The sequence below is a fragment of the Urocitellus parryii genome, chromosome 1, assembly GCF_045843805.1.
Source record: "Urocitellus parryii isolate mUroPar1 chromosome 1, mUroPar1.hap1, whole genome shotgun sequence".
Classification (NCBI taxonomy): Eukaryota; Metazoa; Chordata; class Mammalia; order Rodentia; family Sciuridae; genus Urocitellus; species Urocitellus parryii.
The window spans coordinates 277,641,303-277,664,729 of NC_135531.1; the positions used below are offsets into that span (position 1 = coordinate 277,641,303).

The 23,427-nt window shown below is 50.9% G+C and overlaps 1 protein-coding gene across 1 annotated transcript in view; it reads left to right on the forward strand.

The window, feature by feature from the left end:
• Inpp5d (inositol polyphosphate-5-phosphatase D) overlaps positions 1-23,427 on the forward strand; it is a 109,443-nt gene that overhangs the window by 25,511 nt on the left and 60,505 nt on the right. The gene's annotated exons all lie outside the window — the stretch shown is intronic.

Consider the following 23,427-nt stretch of genomic DNA (forward strand, 5'->3'; position numbering starts at 1 on the left):
TAGCAGCCACTGCGTGAGTCTTCAGAACACCCAGAATTGGGCTCAAGCTCTAACTTTCTCCTGCAGGACACTCACCCTTTGCAGAAGAAGGTGCTGTTGTTAGTGCCTCCTGAGCACCCCTCCCCTCCTATCCCAACAGCCCCGGGCTGCTCCCTTCAGTCTGAGGAAGGCAGGTTCCCAAATCCCCTCCCTGGTTAGACCACAGGCTTCTCCAGAGCTGGTCATCCATGTGGCTGCTGAGCACTGGTAATGTGGCTAGTATCAAATCCACACTGGACTTCAAAGAACTGCACCAACAGGGGGTGGGTAAGGAGAGAGAAGAGACGCAAACCATCTCATAATTTTTATGACATATTGAAATTCTAATATTTTGGATATGTGGCGTTTAACTTTTTTGGTTTTTTTTTCTTTTCCTACTGGGGATTGAACCCAGAAGAACTTTACCACTGAGTCACATCTCCAGCTATTTTTATTTTTCACTTTGAGACAGGGTCTTGCTAAGTTGCTTAGGGCCTCGCTAAGTTGTTGAGGCTGGCCTCGGACTTGTGATCCTCCTGCCAGAGCCTCCCAAGTCGCTAGGATTACAGGTGTGTGCCACTGCACCCTGCTGAGTTCAGGGTTTGAAACACTTTTACTGAATGTGGCTTCTAGAACTACATTTTAAATCAAATACAAGGCTCACATTATATTTCTGCTGGACGGCACTGCTCTAGAGCTTTGTTACTTGCAGTGTGGTCCAGAGCCTCAGTGTCACATAGAGGCTTGTGAGAAAGGCAGCCAACCAGGGCCCAGCCTGCGGATCAGCTGGCCTTTGAAGATGACCGGGGTCTTTGGGAACGCGGAAGCCTGAAGACGGTGTGGGGTGAGCACAGTGGCAGCCAGTCCCACAAGACAGGAGGTGTGCAGATCTGAGCAAAGTCTCTGGAGGGCAGGGTGCGCCGTCCCCCAACCTTCACAGGGCCTGACCTGGGCGAGGGAGGCGTCCCTCCAGGAATCTGTCCATCCCATCGCAGGGGCAAAGAAACGTCCAAGGACACCCAGTTGCAGCTTGACTTCGCATAGGCACAGAGAAGGACCCTAGCCAACCACCTCGCCTCGCGGAGGCTGGCAAGCAGCCTGACGCGTGAGACACCGGTGTGGTCTGCCAGGGGAAAACCAGGCCACTGCTTTAAAAGCGAAAGCAGAGCCGGGTGTGAGCGGGACAGATTAGACGCTGCAGGGCGGGGTCGTGGGAGAGCTTTGGTTCTGTTTAGGGACCCATTATCTGCCCAGAATTGCACACATGTAAGAGTAGGAAGCCCTACAACACCCAGGAACCATTGTCCCTGGGGCTAGGATAGGGTTTGCCGGCTGCTGGGGGTTACCAATAAGAAAAGGGCTTTTCCTTCCTAATGTCTACATATTGGTACTGTTTTATTTATTTTTTTAAGCTATGGCCAAGATATAACCTTCAAAATAATTTTTTTTTCATTTCACTTCATGTTATTATTAGAAAATTAATAGTACAGGAAATGGGATTATCTCCAACAACATAGGGTTAAGGTCACCAAACTCTCAAAGTTCCAAAAGGGAATCCCAGCAGAGCTCAGGGGAAAAGAGAAAGTCCGCTCAGCTGGAAGGGCTGGCCCTGGGCCGGGGAGTCTGGACCCTCCTCCGAAAGCGGCGGGCAGCCAAGGAGTTTTTCTCCATGGTTGTTTTGTTTCAATCCAGGTGAGATTCACATAATCAACCATTTGCTAAGTGCCACAAAATCCAGAAAGTAGCCAGGCATGTTGGCGTACACCTGTAATCTCTGTGGCTCCGGAGGCTGAGGCAGGAGGATCGCAAGTTCAAAACCAGCCTCAGCAATTTAGCGAGACCCTAAGCAACTTAGCAAAACCCTGTCTCAGAGTAAAAAATAAAATGGCTGGAGTGATCAAGCTCAGTGGTCCAGCGCCCCTGGGCTTAATTCCTGATACCAAAAAGCAAAAACAATCAGACAAAAAAAAAAAAAAAAAGCACACAGAATGTTAACAGTTCTAAGGCGGTTGGTACATTCACCACATCCGCACCCATACCTCATCTAGTTCCCAAACATTTCTATCACTCCAAAACAAAACCCCATACCCATATAATTTTAAAACTGTTTTTAAAAATTATCTTTTAACCGGGTGTGATGGTGCAGGCCTCTAATCCCAGTGGCTCAGAAGGCTGAGGCAGGAGGATCTCAAGTTCAAAGCCAGCCTCAGCAATGGCAAGGCACTTAGCAACTCAGTGAGACCCTGTCTCTAAATAAAATACAAAACAGGGCTGCGGGTATGGCTCAGTGATCGAGTTCCCCTGAGTTCAATCCCCAGTATCTATCTATCTATATCTGTTATTGACTACACCTTTTATTCCCCTTACCTTCTACCCCCGAAAAGTGTGTGTGTGTTGAATTCAGACCCTCCAAGGCAAAAATTGGGTGGTGGGGTGATTTTGTTTTTAAGGTTCAATGGGCCTTTATTCTATTTACGCAATGCAGTGCTGAGGATCCAACCCAGGGCCTCACATCTGCTAGGCAGTGCTTTACTACTAAGCCCCAGCTCCAGCCCCAACCTGTGATTTTTTTTTTTTTTTTTTATCTGCTGTTTACAGCCTCACAGGTACCTTTCCAGTCCAGGCTCAGGGCTGAGGGCCCCTGGGCATCAAGGGGCAGTGAGTCTTGCTTACAGTTGTTCTTATTTTTTTTTCCTTAGTGTTTTTCTGTATTTTTAACTTAATTCAATTTTTGCTTGTTTTTCCACCTAAGTGAAATATGAATATACTCTTAAAAAGCATTTCAACAAAACAGAAGCACAGAGACCACAGAACATAACCCTGTCCTCGGCCTCCCCACACCCTCTTTTCCTAAACTGCTGACCTTGGACATTTTCCATTTTCTATGCACTTACTGAAGACAGGAGCCTGTGCGAAGGTGCAGTCTGTTTCATTTTGGATTTAGAAATGGGATTGTACTGTACATTTTGCTTTGCAATTTGCTTTCTCCCCTTAGCAATCTGTCTTTGAGATCTACCGAAGTCACTTTGCACACCTTTGTGCTCTTTGATTGAGGTATAGCAATGATGGACAGACCTGTAGATCTTTCCTTTTTGTTGTTATTATTGCTACAAAAGACAAATGCTACCATAAGCAAGGTTTGCATGTGCTTCTGTGCACAAGTATATTTTCTCCAAGAGGAAATAAATCAAGGTTGAAGGAATGTATATTTTTATTGTGGATTCGGATCAATCACCTTGCCCAAGTGACCATCTCACCTGAAGTTTCTTGGCACACACCAAGCCCCCTGCCCAGTGTTATCAGTGTCTATGTTTCATCAAACAATGGGTGAAATATGCAATCTCAATATTTGGTTTGCATTTCCCTCATTAGAAATTACAATAAGCCAGGCATGGTATCGCACGCCTATGATCCTAGCAACTTAGGAGACTGAGACAGGAGGATCATGAGTTCAAAGCCAGCTTCAGCAACTTAGCGAGACTCTGTCTCAAAATAAAAAATAAAAAGGACCAGGGATGTGGCTCAGTGGTTAAGCACCTTGTGTTCAATCTCCAGAACAACAACAAAAAAAAAAATGACAATAAACCTATGTTCATTCTTGAATTCACCACTGATATTTCTTTTCTTGTGAATTACCCATTTATACTTTTGTCAATATTTTTCCTTCTTAAAAATCTTTCTGATAAAAAGAACTCTTTATGTGTTCAGTAAATTAGTTTTTCTTTGACTAACAATTTTGTAAATTGGCCATTCTAGTTTTTGTTTGTTTGTTTGTTTTTGGAGTGGTCCATTTTGACATGAACATTTAGAAACTTAGGGTAGGCAGATATTTTCATTTATGAATTCTGGGATCTGTGAGCCAACTCAAATTATTTATTCAGGGAAAATATTGTTTTTATTTTCTAGCACTCTTATAACATGTTTTTAGGTTTATTTCTACATTTGTTATACAGTAGGGAGTGTAACTCCATCCTCCAAACGAAGAGCAAACAACATATTAGAGTCTCTCCTTTCCCACTGATTGACAATGCCTTCATGTCATATGCTAATTGCCCACAGTGTCCCACACTGATTTTGAACACCTCCTTCTGTCCCATAGCTTGAAGTCTATCCTTGCGTCATGTTCAATTACGTGTCTTCATTTATTTTCCTACCTGGCACTAAGTTACCATTTATTGTTCTCTTTATTCCTTGTTTCCAAGTATTTTCTTTTCAAGGTGGATTTTACAATCAGCTTGTCAATTTTCCTGAAAATTCCAGCTGGAATTTTATGTAATTTTATGAATTTATAGATTTATTTGAAGATAACCTATATCCTAGGAACTCTGGGGGCTGAGGGTGGAGTTCAGTGGTACAGCACGTCCTTAGCATGTGCAAAGCCCTGGGTTCCATCCACAGCACCAAAACAAACATGAAAACACACGGAGTCCTTGTATGTGAGACCGTGGCCTCTCTTTCCATTTGTTCAGATTTTCTCATTTCTGATTTATGCTTTATCTTATGCTTTCTCCATTCAGTTCTCCTACTGGCTCTAATATTTGCTGTGATATAGTTTTAGTTACTTTTACAAATTATCTATCTTTTCCATAACCTTTTTTGATTAGGTTTTGCAGGGCTGTAGGAAAATTATGGTTTCCATGGGATCTTAACTATCTTTCTGAATTCTCTCACCAGTATTAAGAGTTTTTTAATTTGGCCAGGTGCAATGGTGCACACCTATTATCCCAGTAACTTGGGATGCTGAGGCAAGAAGATTGTAAATTCAAGGCCAGTCTCAGCAACTTAGCAAGACCTTGTCTTAAGATAAAAAATAGATAGGGCTGGAGATGCAGCTCAGTGGAAGAGCACCTTGGGTTCAATTTCCAGTTCAAAACAACAACAACAAAAAAGTTTTCTAATTCACTCTTTGGGTCCTCCGGGCCCCTGGTCTTTCGTGCACACTGCAGCGGGCTTATTTATTACTTTCCACATAACTTTTTTTGGGGAAGGAGTTGTTCTGATTTTCTTTGCACTGCCTGGGCCCACTTGAGAAGGTCTCTACTCCAGAGGAAGATGCACGTCAGAGGAATGGAGGAAGACAGCGGTGCCGAGGGATGGGCGTAGGCCAGATGGTGCCCAGCCAGGAAGAGCAGAGGGGAGGGGAAGCGGGCAGGTGCGAGCCACACTCCAGGCTTCCACGTGGGTGAGGCAAAACGCTGGGCGAGTGGTCAGGGCCAGAAACCCAGAACTCCTGCATGGTGACCTGGGCAAATCCAAACGTTTCCTCCAATAGGGCAGAAATCTCCCTCCTGGTAATGCCCGGTTCTCCCCCTGGGGGGACACATGGAATCCTGGGCTATTGGAAGAGCGGGCAGGTGGCCCCGAGGTTCCTTCTGGCCACAGCTCTCCTTTACTGCAGGAATTCCTCAAGCCCCTCCCACCCTACCCTCCTCACCTTGCCCTCTACCTGGCCCCTCTCCCTGCTGGAGGGCTTCCAGCTGCCCCTCTCTGCAGGCATCCTCACTGGGTGAGCAAGGAGGGGCCAGGCCCTGCTCTTGCCTCTCACTAGAGCTCTGCTGTCCTCGCAGCCTGTGCTCCTCTCTAGTCCATCCTGCTTCTGTCACCAGCATGTCCCAGAGCCTCCCAGCTGGGTGGTAGCCAGACGTGGCTAAACCCGCTTCCTGGGTCCTAGTCTGAATAGAAGGGGTAAGTGAGGGATAGATCTGCTGCATGAGGGCCACATGTAGCTGGCCATGGTGGCGCACGCCTGTAATCCCAGCAGCTTGGGAGGCTGAGACAGGAGGATCGCGAGTTCAAAGCCAGCCTCAGCAATTTAGGCGCTAAGCAGCTCAGTGAGTCCCTGTCTCTCAATGAAATACAAAATAGGTCTGGGGATGTGGCTCAGTGGTCGAGTGCCCCTGAGCTCAATCCCCTCCTACCCCACCCCGCAAAAAGCTGCATGTATTAGAATAATGATCACAAACTGGTAGCATCTATGTTGATTCAGTGATTCTTAAAAATTTTGAATCTGTTAAAAGGGTTTCTTCTTTTTTTCTTTGTTTCTTTCCTTTTTTTTTTTTTTTTTTGCGTCAGGGATCGAACCCAGGTGCTTACTCACTGAGCCACATCCCCAGCCTTTTTTAATAAGTTATTTAGAGACAGGGTCTCACTAAGTTACTTAGAGCCTTGCTAAGTTGCTGAGGCCGGCTTTGAACTCGTGATCCTCCTGCCTCAGCCTCCTGAGTTGCTGGGATTATAGGCATATGCTACAGTGCCCAGTAAAAGGTTTTCTTAAAATAGAGAAGTTTTACATGATAATCTAGATTTTTCAGCATCCCTTGAAAATATAAAGGTGTGCTCACCTTAGGCTGCTTTACCCCATGTGATGACTGGAGCTGAGTGGAACCTCTTCTCTGTTAACGGGGCTTTTCTCTGATGTGCCACAGTCCCCACCTTTCCCTACCGCCTCACTCCAGCTTGTTCCACATCACCCGAGTGCAACAGGCAACTAAGCCATGATCTCCATCAGATGGAAAAAATGATCTATCTGTGGGGTCAGCAAACGCACATTGGCCTCCTACTACGTACATAAACACGAAAACCCACTTACCCGCCTCGGTTTGTTCTAGAGAACTCTGCCGCGCCTGGAGCTCCACTTGCTCTCTCTGTCTCACGGCCTCCCTTCTAGTGATCGGATCTAGAGTCCTGGCCGGGAGGGACCTGAAGCTCCCTGCACTGTGCCCTGCAGGAAGACGCTTCCTTGCTCTGCCCTCAGTTTCTCAGTCCCTCCTCCTTGCTCTTCCCCAGGACCCTCAGCGCCACGGCTGAGCTCTGGTGCAGGACGCTCTTCCTCCCTGGATGAGGCGTGGACTGCGTCGAGGCAGGTGTGACTGCAGCCCCTTTCCTGTCCTGGCCTGGGTCCCCAGTGGCCGGGCGCCTTAGCAGTTCCCTGAGGGCGCCAGCCTCCCCGGGTTCTCCTGAGGGCCTGAGGTTCACCGGGAGCTCCTGTCTGGGCTGTTAGCTCACTGAGCGGCTCCCCTGCCTGCATCGTACCTAGTTGTTCTCCAGAATCACTGCGCTGTCCATACTCCTGGGCATCTTTTTTGTTTTAGGTACCAGGAATTGAACCCAGGGGTGCTTAACCACTGAGCCCCAACCCCAGCCCATTTTATGTTTTATTTAGAGACAGGGTCTCCCTGAGTTGCTTAGGGCCTTGCTAAGTTGCTGAGGCTGGCTTTGAACTTGTGATCCTCCTGCCCCAGCCTCCCAAACCACTGGGAGTGCAGGCGTGCACCACTGCGCCCAGCTCCTGGGATTATTTATACAGCACAGATGTTGAAGGAAGGAAGGCTTTTCAACATATCCATCAGGAAATAAGGTCCTATGGATGGGGTTCAAGATGGCCCTGCCTTGTACCTAAGGCGACGGAACCCACAGGAAGTGAATGGAGAACCACAGCCTTTTACAGTCCCGGAGCATGGAGTAGGGGACCAGCAACCTGGGCTCAAGTCCTGGCTCTGCCATTTGCCCTTCTGAGCCTCCGTTGCCCATCTGTAAAATGCGAGGACTAACAGAAGCATAAATAAGGCTTGGTACTCAAAATATCCATTCTCGACACTGAGGAAAGAAAACACGTGGTCATTTTGTCACCTGACTAACAAAATCTCCAGGTGTGCCCAGCTTCTCATAGGGCGCCCGGAATCCCGCTCACGGGGTAAGGTCAGCTAAGGAGTAGGATTTTGACCTGACCTGAGCAAACACACGGCAAAGATGGGGAGTGCTGAGGGTGCTGGGAGCCCAGGGGGTGGGTGCCCAGGGCAGGCCAGGGAGGGGGGGTGTGGTCCTCAGGGACAGTCGGCGTGGGGGAGGGAGAAGGAGGAGGAAGCGAAGGCTCATGTGTCATCAGCTCCCCCCAACGTGAGAGAGAGAGTGCAGAATCTTTTCTGGTGGATGGAGAACATGGGGGTGAATCCCTGGGAGAGCTGCCGAGGGAGAGCTCAAGGTAGACAGCTTCAAGGACTGATTCGGAGGGTCGACCACCATAGGTCAAGTTCCCTTAGAAGCAGACCCAGAGCTTGGCTACCAGCCGTTCACTGCAGGACTCTCAGTAGAAGCCAGTGAGGAGTGGGAGGCACATGATGGGGAAGGGGAGAAGCCGCTGAGGGCCCAGTGCAGCTGAGGCCCTACCCCAGCCGGATCCCATAGGAAGCTCTGGAGTGTCCTCTGCACTTGAGGTCTCGGCCGGTGGGCAGGCCTGGAGGGGGCTTCTGCACACACTTAGGCACCTGACTGTTTTGGTCAACTTTTTCGTCACTTGTTCTTGACAAAAAACCCAACAAGAACAATTTTAAAGGAGGAAGAGCTTACTAGGCACTTACAGTTTTGGAGGTCTCTGTCCATAGAGGGCCTACTCCATTGGTCTGGGCCTGAGGTAAATCAGAACATGATGGCAGAAGGGTGTGGAGGAGGAAAGCGGCTCAGGAAGCAGAGAGAACCCCTCTGCTCACCAGGGACAAAATATAGACTCCAAAGACACGCCCCCGTGACCTCCCTCCTCCAGACACACCACCTGCTTACCTACCCAGGTGCTTACCACCTGGTTGATCCATATCAGGGATTCGTCCACTGAGTAGGTCATGCCTCTCGTAACCTAATCATTTCACCTCTGAAACCTCACAGTGAGCTTCAGGGAACATCTCATATCTACACCATAACAGCTACCATGGTTGGGAACAAGGAACACAGAACTTCCCGGGCTTTCCTGGATCCCCAGAGGAGCGAGGTGGTTTCACTGACCAAGGACAGCCCCAGAAGTGGGGAAGGGGAGCACAGAGCTGGCAAAGGGATCCTAAAACCACTGCCTTCTCGGTAAGGATCCTCTTGTGATTAGAAACCACAGATCCAGTGGCTGGGGGCCCTGCTCAGTGGTGGAGCAGTTGCATATCACGCCCAAGGCCCCGGGGTGGATCCTCAGCATCACAAAGGAAGGAAGGAAAGAAAGAAGGAAGGAAGGAAAGAAGGAAAATGGAGGCAGAGAGGAAGGGAGGAAGCAGGAATCATATGAACATCAGTACTTTGCTGACGCTCCTCTGCCTCACTACACTCCTCTCTCTGCCCACTAACTCCTACCTGGGCTTCGCTTCTCAGCTGAAGTGTTGCTTCTTTGGTGAGTGCCTCCTGAGCCCAGGGTTCACCCCTGCCACACCCTCCCGAGGCAGGCAGGCTTCCCTCACGATCCTCTGCCTTGCCTGTATTGACTTAATTGTTCATGGTACTGTGTCTCCCTTCTTCACTAGACTGAGGGCAAAGCCCGGGTCTGCGCTGGCCCTGCTGATGCCCTGGGCCAAGCCCCGGCTGGGTGCCTGGAAGAGGCCAGTTAATGCCTGCGGGCTGCCTGCTGGCCCGCTGAGCAGCCAGCTCTGCTTTACTGTAGCACTCGCCAGGCACAGCGGGTGGGTTGTGGGGCTGACCCTGGAGAGTGGGCAGGGACTGCGGACGTGAGGACTGCTTGGGGTGGACAGCGTCATGGAGAGAGCAGTTCTGGAGCCGCAGTGGGGTTCAGGCTTATAGAAGCACGGGGGCGCCCAGAGGGCCCTGGAGGCCTGCATGGAGGACGAGTTGAAGGGTGATGGCCTCTGGAGACTGGAAAGGACCTGTGCAACTGCCTCGTGCCAGGTCCTGATGATAAAACAAGTTGAGTCACATCGGACCAGTTGCCCAGTTTCTCACGGCCTCAGCTTCCTCATGGTGAAGCAGGTCATTGTATCAAGAGGCTCACCAAGAGGAAGGACCTTGGGAAGAGCTCATACTTCCCGTTGCACTTACGCTGGTCAGTGCGTGCTGCACAGCAGACGGCCTCAAGAGTCTGTATTTACGACAATGAACATTGATGTTCTGCTCCCAAATCTGCCATCGGCCACAGCTGGCTGCTCTCCTGGACTCTGCTGGTCCAGGTTCCATCTCCAGAGGTAATGGAACTGATGACCTCACTGGAGTGCTGGGTAAGAGGCATGCGTCTGGCTGTCAGCCGTGACTCTAGTGACAAAAGACCCATCCTATCCCAGGGTGTTCGTTGTGGGTCCAAGGTCCCCACATGAGGCGTCCACTGTCCAAGCACCTAGGCCTCGTGCTGACAGAGAGCACTGCCCTCCCCGTGTCTCTGCTCCCACTACCAACACACCATGAGAGGCCTCCTGCGAAGCGTCTAGAGCTGGGATTTGAGGACCAGCCACGGTCCATTTCCCCGTTGTCCGGCCGGCAGCTCCTCTGGTGTAAGGAGCTCAAGGCACATAAGCTGCTCAGTCTTCAGGGAGCTCTTGGAACCTACTCCCAGGACACAGATGTGGCACAGTGAGTGGCAGAGGTGGGGGTCTGATGGTCAGCATCCCAGTGGGGGTCCCAGTCCCTGGGCAAAGAAGCTGAACAAGCCCTGGTGAATGCCTGCATCTGAGGCGACCCGGCGCCAGGCTTCTCTGCGGAGGCTGCGGCTGGCAGGGTTCTGAGCTCTGGAGGTGGGGGGAGGGCTCAGCCTGGGAGGTGGGGAGCTGCCGGGCACGTCTGAGAGATGGGGGCTTTCACTGCGAACCCAGGCTGGGGGTGGACTGAGAGGCAGTGCAGAAGCTTTCTGGGTGGGAGCAGCGCTCGTGCCAAGTTGTTCCAGAAAGTCTTTCCAAAAGTAGGCAGGAGAAAAGCTGAAGGACCTAGCTCCAGCAACAGGGCGGCTGGAGTCCAGTAGAGAAAGCCAGCTGCTGGCTGGGTGCAGGAGAGAGCCCACCGTGCCAGCTTTGGGGGCCACAGGCCTGGGCAGAAGTCACCTATGGGCATCCTGGTGCCTGCGAGGGGGCAGAGGGAGAGCAGGGTGTCTGAGGTAGGAGCAGTGACGTCCTGCTGGCTCGGCCAGTGGGTGCAACTGGGGTAGCGCTGGCATCAGACTCAGTCTCCTTCCGTCAGACTTTGTGCCTCCTCCCCAGAGCAGCTGTCCCTTCTGCACATATGCTACTCTGAATCATCCTGACATTGGTTTCCAAGCCCCAGACCTGTGGTTTGGGGACCCTGCCATGGATGAGGTGGGCCAGCAGAGACAGGACTATGCCCAGAGAAGCAAGTGCCAACCTCCCTGCCCCCTCCATCACCCACCATTGTGTTGGGTTTAGACCTGCCAGCCCCCCAAATATGGCATTCCCCCAGATTCCAGGGTCTACACCACCAACCCACCCACGAAGCGTGAGAAGCTTGAATCTGCCAGAGGTATATCTGGCCACCGTATCCCTTCCCAGCGGGCAGCTCCCCGTGCATCTGGTACCCTCCTCCTCTGAGAGCTCTCTCCATCCAGCCAGAAAGGCCGAGACCCACCCCATCCCACCCACCTTCCTCCTCATCTCAAAGCATCCCTCTGAGAGGGGTTCTTCTGACAATGTTGCTGGCCATGCAGGCGAGTTGCCGGGCCCTCTGAGACCTCTGTAAGGAGAAGCTGGCATGCCCAGGTGCAGCCTCAGAGTCACTGGGATAGTGTGGGTCCTCCTGCTGGTCCTGTCCACACTGTGGGTAATCGACGCCCACGTTCCTCCTCCTCCTTCCTCACTGGACGCTCCTTCTCTACTTGGGGAGTGAGATCCTCAGCTTGGAAGAGCAAAGGAGGTTCCAGGAGACCGCTCAGAGGAACTCCCCAGCCCACCACTGGCACAGGACACACAGCAGGGAACTGTTGTGGAGTCTTTGCCACCATGAATCTAACTTCTGTCCCAAGTGTCTGACAGGGGACCGTCACTGCTCCAAAGCAAAAACTGAGGAAAGGTGAGAAGAGCCCCTCCCAGATCCAGAGAACCCTCGGCCCCCACCTGCCTCCGTCCCCTCCCTCCACAAGCCAGTCACGGCCCACACCCTCCAGCCTCCACAGACCCACAAACCAGGCCACCTGAGTGACGTACGGAGGCTCAAATTCCCTGCAGCCTGACTGCCAGAAATTGGCCTTCTGCAATTCCCCTGGAATAGTTCTGAGATCCTGAAAGGCCCCCACACACCCCCTGGGCAGGGCACAGGACACAGCCCTCCCTGGTCAGCTCCCCCTGTGCAGGTGTCCCACAGGCAAGACCAGCTGAAGATGTTTACCTTTCCCCAGGGCACACCAAGGCCCCTGTCCCAGCCCAGGCTGCCGACACCACCTGTCCACCAGCCAGCCAGGTTCAGCATGGCACAGAGGGGATGGCCTCCCAACCAGCCCTGGGCTTCTGCTAGTGCCCAGAGGCCCACAGTCCTTCCCCAGAGGTCCCTCTCGTCAGTCCTCAGCGGTCACTCATTCATCCCAGAAGCTAAATCAAGTTCAAAGATTCTGGGAGAGAAGAGAAGCTCTCCTTCCTCTGCCCATCCTCCCGCAGCCAGACCTCCCTCAGACCTGCCTCAGGGACCCATGGAATGTGAGGGAGCCGCGCTCTGCCAGGCCCAGCGCACCTCCAGTCTCCGCAGCCCGACACCTGCGCTGGTGAGGAGGCCATCCATCCCCACCTCGCTCGGCCTAGAGGAGGGGCCACGTGTCCCACTCCAAGCTCTCTGGGATTATCTCTTACATTCTTGGAACATTAGCGTTATATGGTTATCTGAGCATTGTGTTTCCAAGATATCTGCAGATTGTGTCCAGGAACTTCTAAAGTATACAGACCTAGAATGGTTTTGTATGATTAAATATATATATATAAAAAAACACTTTTAGACAAGATCTCTTTTAAGCCCCTTCCCACCACCCCATGGTGTGCAGTGTGCGTAGGTGTGTGCGTAGGGGTATGTGTGTGTGTGTGTGTGTGTGCGTGCCCATGCACGTGCATGCTAATTAGCTAAGTTAGGTTACATAAACTGGTTCTAAGAAACCTTTCTATTATGGTATCTAGTTCAAAAAAAGTGCTTACATGAAGCCACCATTTGGATTAAGACACAGACCATATTCAGCCCGATCATCTTTTTTTTTTTTTTTGACTTCTTGAAAATAATTTGACTTAGACTTTTTCAGGAATGATACAAAGAATTACCAATTATCCTTCACTCACTTTCCTCAATGAATATATTTAACATACAATGAATTTATCTCTCATATTATCATTATTATTTTTCTGAATTATAGAGAATAAATTCCTGACAATACTCATTATTCCTAAATGATAAGGACTCTCTGCTACATAACCATTTTCAGCCATCAAAACTAGGAATTCAGCCGGGCATGGTGGTGCACGCCTTTTAATCCCAATGGCTCAGGAGGCTGAGGCAGGAGGATTGTGAGTTCAAAGCCAGCCCCAGCAAAAGCAAGGTGCTAAACAACTCAATGAGACCCTGTCCCTAAATAAAATACAAAATAGAGCTGAGGGTGTGGCTCAGTGACCAAGTGCCCCTGAGTTCAACCCCCAGTGCCCTCCACAAAAAATAGGAAATTAACATTGATAAAATACATCATTTAAAAAAATAAATATATCATCTAATCCTTAGGCTCTGCTCAAATTTCTCTAAGTAAGTCTTAACAGCACTATATAAATATATCATTTACCTATTTATGTAAATTATATATGGATCTCCCTTCTTCTGGACCAATGTCCAATCCAGAAGCATATGTTTCGTGAAGCTGTTACATCACTTGAGCTGGGCACAGTTCCTTGTCTTTCCTTCTTTCCTGACCTTGGCATTTTAGAGAGAACAGGCTATGATCATGTAACTTCCTCTGGATTTGGGCGTTTCAGGAGTTTCCACGGCTGGTCCAGGTCTTGTATTTCTGGCAGGACCCCAGGTGTGATGCTGTGACCCATGCGGCCAGCTCAGGAGGTGCATGATGTCACTCTGTCCTCTTATGATGAAATTAACATGGAGTGATTACAGTGGTGACTGCAGGTTTCCTCTCTGTAAAGTCACAACAGGCATTTTTCTCCTTAAAATTCATAACTGGACTGGGCAGTGTGGCTTAGCAGTAGAGCACTTGCCTGGCATGCACAGGGCCTGGTCCAATCCCCAGCACCACATACGAAAATTTTTTTAATGAAAACATAAAATTTCTAACTTTCATGGGAAGATACTCTGAGGCTCTCTGCGTATCTCTTTCCTCCTCAAATTCTCCCCCCGCTAGTGTTAGCATCTCCTGATGACTCTTGCTTGAATCAATGATTACTACGAGGGTTGCCAAATGGTGACTTTCTGTTTCTGTCATTCCCTTGACAGTCATTAATTGGCATTGCTCTGCCGGGAAGAGCTCTCCCTTCGCATTTAGTTCTGTCAAAATAGACTCAGGAAGCCTTATTTCATTCAATGGGTTGTAACCATTTTTGTTATTCATTTGGATGTTCAAGTTGTGCTAGCTGCTCCTTTCGCCTCTCCTTTCAGCTGGCTCCCGGCTCCTGTCTCCTTTTGACAAATCATCGTCGGTTTGGGGGCATTTCCTTATTTTCTGAACAACAGGTGTTCCAAGCTCCCGTTCTAGGATTCTCTATGGGTCCTGGATTCTAGGGCTGCTTGGATCATCCATTTCTCCAAGGAGCTCTGGTTCCTTTTTCATGGGGAATTGGTGTTTAGCAATCAAGACCTGGGCCCTGGGTGTGCTGCATGTTACCGGAGTGACATTGCTTCTAGGCCCTTTCAGCAAACAGAGCCAGGAAACGCGTGCGTGCCTGCACACACACTCACACCCACACCTGTTCACCTACATATTAAAGACTCCAGTTCATTCGGCCTTCCTCCTTCCCATATTTTTAGCTCCATGCTCTGCCAGAGAGAAAACTGCCTCTCATTCTTCTCCACGTAGTGGACTGTCGTCTCATTTCCTGGCAGGCATGTAACCAGTCTGTGCTGGCCCCCTGGCCCGACCACTCCAAGGGCCACTTCCTGATCCCGGCTACACCCTCAGTCCTGCTAGTTCTGCGTCTTTCTGTGGCCCGAGCGCCTCCTGGGCCCAGCCACTCCAAAGGAAAGAATCAGTTAAAATGTTCGAAAGAAAGAGGAGAAGGCGGTGGGGGCGGGGAGGAGAAGAGCTGTCTTTTGAGGGGGTTCCTTCAGGGGTCCCTTCTAGGCCACGTGACTGAAGAGGGATTTCTGGGTCTGAAGCGGCCTCCCTAACCTGGTGCCCCGTCTCCCACCTGCCCATCTTTCCCATCTCCTTGGCGTTGATACCAACCAAGTTACTGAAGCCAGAGATGTGGGCATGCCCCTTGCTGCCTCCCTCTGGTGACTGTCCCCTCCTGGGTGGGTTAGTAAGGGGTCCAGCGCCACCCCACCCTTCTTTCCTTCCCGCCCCCTGCAGCTCCCTCATTCAAGCACCAGAGTGAGGCCGCAGGATCACAGCCTCCACCCTGCCCCCCCCTGCCCCCCCCCAGCCAAAGCGCCACTTTTAAAATGTCAACCTGATGGTGTCACAACACACATCAGCTCTGAAACACCTCCAGTGGCCTGCCAAATCGCCCTCAGAACAGCATGCAAACTCTGCCAGGCCCCAAAGATCCATTCATATTCATTCTCTCTCTCTCTCTCTCTCTCTCTCTCTCTCTCTCTCTCTCTCCTTCCCCTTTCTTCAACCGCCTTGGCTTCTGCAAATCTTAGGAAAAGATTTGGACGAAGAGGCATCTGAGAAGGGTCCTGAGGGCAGAGGGAAATAAGGGATGACATTTTGGGCACTGGCAGAGACGGCGGAGGCCCAGGCAGGACCTGGGGAGGGGTGGTCCCCTCACAGTGAGATCCAGCACAAGGTGGCAACAGGACAGCTGGTGTCCGGCCCTGCCGGTGCTGCACGGGTTCAGAGTGAAGAAGGAAGGCTGGGCCTCAGCAGCCTCGGAGCCGCTGCAGACAGTTCTTTGGCCAGAACCCAGAGACTTGGCCGGGACGGGCAAATTCCCCCCTGCCCTCCCCTTCACCCAGTCCAGGTGCCCTCTCACCTGTGTGGGCTGCAGTGGTGGACCCCAGGGCCTGTCCTCAATCCAGGGCCTCTCCCGTCACCTTCAACTCCCAACCTCCACAGGAGGGGACTCTCCTCACCAGGAAATAGGAATAGCGACAGCAGCCACCTCACAACCCTCTTTACAGCAGCCAAATGGTGTTTTCATGACCCCGCTTAAGACCTGTGTACTGCCAGGCAGGTGGCACACGGCTGTGATTCCAGCGACTCTGGAGGCTGACACAGGAGGATCACAAGTTTGAGGCCAGCCTCAGCAACTTGGTGAGATCCTGTCTCAAAAAATAAAAAAGGGCTGAGGAGGTAGCTCAGTAGTAGAGTGCTTCTGGGTACAAAAACAAAACCTGTCTCCTGGCTTTCTTTCTCATTGAGCCTGAAACAAGTGCTTTTGCTTTGTGCAGCAGGTTAATAGCTGGGGTTTTGTTTTGATTTTCCGGTTCCTAATACTCTCCCATCATTTGTAAGATCTCCAGTGATTGGCCATGCTTTTTAATTTAAAATGAAGCCTGGCATAAGGCCTCCGGCAGGGGCTTCCCGGAGCCCCACAGTTCCTGCTCTGGGTGCAGGCTTCCTCCCTGGGCCTGTCCTATTTCAGTTCTGCATTTAGAGAGAGACAGCAGACAGTGCTGAAGTTAAAATTACCCCCGAGAACCTGGTCTGCCCAGCGCTTGGCCTTCCTGACCGTCCCCCTCCTGCTGGAGGGTGTTGGAGAGTCCGCTCCAGAATCCAACCTGGTAATGCTCTCGCCTGAGTGCACAGCCCTGGGTCTCCAGCCTGTATACAGCTGTCCTTTGTTTTAAAGACCCGATGCCCTTCTCTTCAGGTAGACAGCTCCTCTTTCCTGGCTTTGTACTTTCCCTGGGGGTGTTGCTCCCCAGGGGAGTTGAGGTGTCAAGTGGAGGGGGGAAGGGACCTCTCGGATAAGGCCCAGCTCACAATCCACCTCTTTTCAACTGTGGTCCATTTCATGAAATACGTGAGTGTCTCGAAATCGTGGCGGGCCTGTCATTTCCAACCAGCCTCTTCAAGGAGCCTTGGGTCTGCAAGGCTGAGCCAAACAGGGTCCCTTTCCTTTAAGGACTTGCAAGCTTGTGGGGGAGGCAGACATGGAAACCTCACCCCAGGCAGAAGGAGCTGTGGACGCTAAGCTGGGCTCCTTGGGTTGCAGACTGCAGAAGCCTTGTAGAAAAGATCTTTCTGGAAATTGCCAGGAACTTTCCCTAGTCTTGGAGATTTTAGTGGGAGGCAGAAGAGATCAGCATCTTATTTCACAGTCAGCGCTCACCCCTACCTCATTTGTGTCTGTGTAAGTTTTGACTCTGAATAGAAACTCATCCATTCTGTTGACTGAGTAAGGCCGGAAGGGAAGTCTGCTTGGCTGGGATGATCTAGTTAACGAGCTGATTTAAAATAGGAAATGCTGCTCTTTGTTTTTTCAAAATCAAACTGTCTGTTAAATGCTCTAGTTATCCGCTACACAGAGGCGAAATTTGTCCCTAATAAGTGGGAGAGTCACTGGAGAGCAGAAATTCTACTGTCTGTGGGCATCACCCTGGGGAGCAGCTGCACAAGTTTGGGAATCACGTTAGCAGCACACAGCTGCCACAGACTTCTGGGGTTCCTTCTCTGTTTCAAAATGACTTGATACGTCTTTTCGGGAAGGCTGTCACTGCAAAATGAGGAACAAAGTCTGGCAACCTGGACCGTTGAGAGTCCGGGGCCACCCTCCCTGTGGGGAAGTATGCCTCCTGGTCTGAGCCCCCTGTTCCTTGCCCACACACAGGTGTGGTTTTCCCCACTGTTCCTTGGGTGCCTTGTGACCTTGAACTTGGTGTACTGAGCATCTTGAATTTGCCTCCAGGCTCGTTGGCTCCTCTGCTCTCTGTTCCCTGGCTTCCCATTGAGTTTGGCCAGTGGAAGTCCCAACCAGGTGACTGGCTGGGAGGGGAGGAGGACCTACTGCCTGGCTCCCAACCTGTGAGGTCCTGTGGTTCCCTCCCGCAGAGGGCCCAGATTCTGCATCCTCCTCCTGTCCTTTCCCTGGGTCTCCCTAGGGGGAAAGGCCCCCTTCTGCCACCAGCTCTGGGTGGTACACGTCCTCTTACAGTGTTCCTCCACCCTTATTGGTATTCCTGACATTCCCAATTTAAGGAGACACTTGCTTCCTGCCAGGACTCTAATACACATGACAACCTTCTTGTTCACATTTTACATTTTAAAATAGTTGGAAAGTACCGCTTTGGGCTGATGTGGGGCGGCGGGGTGGAGGGTGCTCTCCGGCTCCTCTGTCCCTTCTGTTTTTCTGCATCCCCAGTCCCAGACCCACTGAAGATCCCCCTGACCTCTGTCCTCATCCTGCCCCTGCCCCTGGTGTGATAAATCAGTGAAACCGCCAGTCACCGAGCACCTCTGATGGCCAGGCCCGGTGGCAGGATCTGAGGATTGTAAGCAGACCTGGCCCTGCCGGGCGGGGTGGGGTGGGGGGTGCTCACAGGCAGGTGGACACGGATGTGACCTGCCATGGGTGGGAATCCCCAGGCCCATCTCTGCAAGATGCCACTGTTCCTGCTGACTCATGGCCAAGATACTGCCATCTGGAAGCCCCTCTCCCAATTCCTGGTTCTGGACTCATGAGGTTGTCAGGCTGCACCTGGGATGCCTGCCCTCCCCACAGACCCAGCTCCTCACTGGCCACACTGCCCTGTCCTGTTGGCTGCTCTGCCTTGGGCTGGGTATGTGGCTCAAGTGGTAGTGTGCTCGCCTGGCATGCGCGCGGCGCTGGGTTCGATCCTCAGCACCACATACAAATAAAGATGTTGTGTCCGCCGAAAACTAAAAAAAATAAATATTAAAAAATTCTCTCTCTCTCTCTCTCTTTTAAAAAAAAAAGAAAGAAAAAGAAAGAAAGGCATGCCTTGGGTGGACTGCTCCTTCCTTCCTGCCCTGGACGCATGCAGGCTCCCACCATCTAGATCACACTCCACCCTGCCCTGTCTCAGCCAGCTCAGCCTTCTGTGATTCCTACCTTGACTCTGGGCTGCTCTTTTCCTGTTCCTAAAATGTGCTTCAAACATAGATTTTGCAAGGAGTCTCTGCTAGCTCAAATCTTTGTGCCTGGCAAAGACTTGGTTCTGAATAGATCTCCAAGGAGCCCCTCCCTCTGGCCTGGATGGAGCCCCTGCCTTCATTATTTCTTTGGCACCCATCTGCTGCTGGAGGGGACAGGCTGCTTCCTGCTGGCCCACTTTTGCATGGAAAGCAAGTCTTCCCTCAGGTGGGATTTGCCACTTGAGAATCTGCTCCCTGTAGAAAGACCACATGTTCTTCCTAGCACTTTCCTCTTGCCTTAATCTGTTTTCTGTTGCTATAACTGAATACCACAGACTGGGTAACTTATAAAATACAGAGGTTGATTTGCTGAACGGTTCTGCAGACCCGGAACCCAAGCACAGATTCTGACATCAGGTGAGGGTTTTATTTACTGCATGATAATATGGCACAGGGTTAGAGCAAGCATCTCCCTCAGGTCTCTCTTCCTCTCCTTATAAAGCCATCAATGCCAGCATGGAAGCCTCATTTCGTGACTGCTTTGAATTCTAACTATCTCCCATCTTCAAATACCATTAACATATGAGTGTGATATTAGGTTCCAACACAGGAATGGGGTGACACACCCCTGGGGAGCAATGGGAGGTGGGGGAGGCCTCCCTCCCCAGCAGCCCCAGCAGCCCACCCAGAGGCTGCTCAGCCCAGCATTCTCTCCCTTCCGGCTGCTCCCTGGCCTCCAGGGCCCAGCCGTAAGCAGTCAACATCACTCAGCACTCTGTGCTGGCTGCCAGCTCCTCCCCAGCTCTCAGGGCCCCTCTGCTGTGTTAGTACACAACGCACTCATCGATTTTAAGTTGTTTATTTCTTTTCACATTTCCCGTCTCTGAAATCGAACGTGTCGACGATCAGTAGTGTAGCATAGTTTAAGTTATGGTTTTTAGTGGCGCGTATACTATCGCCTTAGTTGGTGCCTCTTAAATTCCTAAACCCCACATGCTCTCAGGCGCGTGCTCCTGGTGCCTCTCCAGCTCAGCATCTGTTCCCAGACTCACAGGGGCCTTCCTCTCGGGCTCTCTCTGGCATCATCACATCCCTTTTCCGTACACCTAATGGCGTGTCACCCTAGATCTGGCATCGCGTCCAATTACGGTTGTTTTTCGGCTCATGGTTTGGTTTTGAAGTTACTTTACAGAAAGGCAGCCGTGGCTCCAATGTCCCCAGTTTAACAGTGACTGAAAGTGATTACTCAGAGTAGTGCTCTGTGAAACCGAGCGGGTTTACTGAAAGAATAAATAGGCCCTTTTGTTAAACTCTATAAATCATGAATAGCCATGTAAAGCAAACACACACACCCACACACCCACACACACCCACACACACCCACACACACCCACACACACCCACACACACCCATACACATCCACATACACATTCACACACACCCACACACACCCACACACACCCACACACATCCACACACCCACACACACCCACACACACCCACACACACCCACACACATCCACGCACACCCACACACACCCACACACACCCACACACACCCATACACATTCACACACACCCACACACACCCACACACACCCACACACACCCACAAACACATCCACACACACCCACACACACCCACACACACCCACACACACCCACACACACCCACACACACCCATACACATCCACATACACATTCACACACACCCACACACCCACACACACCCACAAACACATCCACGCACATCCACACACACCCACACACACCCACAAACACATCCACGCACATCCACACACACCCACACACATCCACATACACATTCACACACACCCACACACACCCACACACATCCACACACACCCACACACACCAAACACATCCACGCACATCCACACACACCCACACACACCCACAAACACATCCACGCACATCCACACACACCCACACACATCCACATACACATTCACACACACCCACACACACCCACACACATCCACACACACCCACACACACCCACAAACACATCCACGCACATTTCCACACACCCACACACATCCACAAACACCCACACACACCCACAAACACATCCACACACACCCACACACACCCACACACACCCACAAACACATCCACACACATCCACACACACCCACACACACCCACACACATCCACACACATCCACAAACACATCCACACACACCCACACACACCCACAAACACATCCACGCACACCCACACACACCCACACACACCCACACACACCCACACACACACCCACACACACCCACACACTCCCACAAACACATCCACGCACATCCACACACACCCACACACACCCACACACCCACACACACCCACAAACACATCCACGCACATCCACACACACCCACAAACACAACCACACACATCCACACACACCCACAAACACCCACAAACACATCCACACACACCCACACACACCCACACACACCCACAAACACATCCACACACATCCACACACACACACACATCCACACACACCCACACACACCCACACACACCCACACACACCCACAAACACATCCACGCACATCCACACACACACACACACACACACACCCACAAACATATCCACACACACCCACAAACACATCCACGCACATCCACACACACCCACACACATCCACATACACCCACACACATCCACACACACCCACACACACATCCACACACCCACACACACCCACAAACATATCCACACACACCCACACACACCCACACACACCCACACACACCCACACACACACCCACAAACACCCACAAACACCCACACACACATCCACACACACCCACACACATCCACACACACATACTCATACACATCCACACACATACACACACACACACACATACACACACACACATACCCACACACACACACACACACATCCACACACATCCACACACTACACCGGGGTGCAGTGCATACGTGCATGCAGGCACACTTTGAGAGAGACAGACAGACAACCAGAGAGCAGAGACAAGCAGAGGTGGAGAGGCAAGACTGCTAGATGGATGACCAGGTCCCGGGCGAATGACAGCAGCATCCTCCCATGGAAGGAAAATGCATCCTCATACAACTAGGACTGGACCACGCGGGAGTCTCAGGGAGGTGTCTGAGTGCTTCCCAGACACCTGTTGTGGTGCTGGATGTCTGAGTCTATCCCGCTCACCTGTGATCCGAAGACCTTCAGGCCAGCCCACTGCCCCTGCCTCCAAGTCAGCCTCTCCACGCTGGCAGCAACAGGGATCTGACCTGGAGGTGGGTGGGTCGAGATCCAGCCTGCTCACCCACCAGGTGGACTTTCCCACCCAGATCTATTTTCCCAGTGGCTCGTTTTCTACAAGTGGTGGGTCTCATCCCCCTCAGCAAGAAGGTAGCCGACGGCCCCCACGGGAGCAGTGGGCCCCTGACCTCCAAATCCAAAATCCAAAGTGGACATGAAAGTCATTGTAAAAGCCAGGCACAGTGGTACAAGCCTGTAATCCCAGCAACTCAGGAGGCTGAGGCAGAAGGTGCAAGTTCAAGGCCAGCCTAGGAACTTTGTGAGATCCTATCTGAAAATAAAACAAAAAATCGAGGGGACGGAGCTGGAGCTCAGTGGTGAAGTGCCTCTGGGTTCAATCTCCAATATCAAAATAAATAAATATAAATAAAAAGAGCTGGAGATGTAACTCAGTGGTAGAGCACCGGCCCAGCACGCAGGAGACCCTGGCTTTGATCCTTGGTATGAAAAAATAAATAAACAAACACACACACACATACACAGCTGTGGCTGAGGATGTAACTCAGTGGTAGAGCACTAGTGTAGCATGTGCAAGGCCCTGGGTTTGATCCCCAGCACCACAAAAACATTAAAAACTAAATTTTAAAAAAATGACCTTTCGGGGGGCTGGGGTTGTGCTCCGTGGTACAGTGCTTGCCTGGCAGGTGTGAGGCACTGGGTTTAATTCTCAGCACCACATAAAAACAAGTAAATAAAATAAAGTCCATCAACAACTAATAAAATTTTTTTTTTAAATGACCTTTGGTGCTGGGGGTGTAGCTCAGTGGTAAAGCATGAATTTTGTACATACAACTCAACACCAAAAAGAAACGGAAATTTAAAAAAAAAATTAATTAAAAAAAATCTTTAAATGATCTCTGTGGGGGAATGAACACACACAAACACGCACACATACACACACATGCTCTAGAAAAATACATTCTGAACTATTGAAAGTAAATCTCTTAGGCTTGTGGGATTATAGGCACTTTCTTTTGTTTAAGAAAGCCTGTGTTTTCTAATTTTGCCAGAGTGAAAATGTACTACTTGGATAGCAAAATACTTTTAAAAATAAAAGCTTGAGACTGAAAGAAAAAAAGCCCTTTAAGAGGACCCTCGGTGGCCCTTGCAAGGGCCCTTGAGAGCGGCAGGTCACAG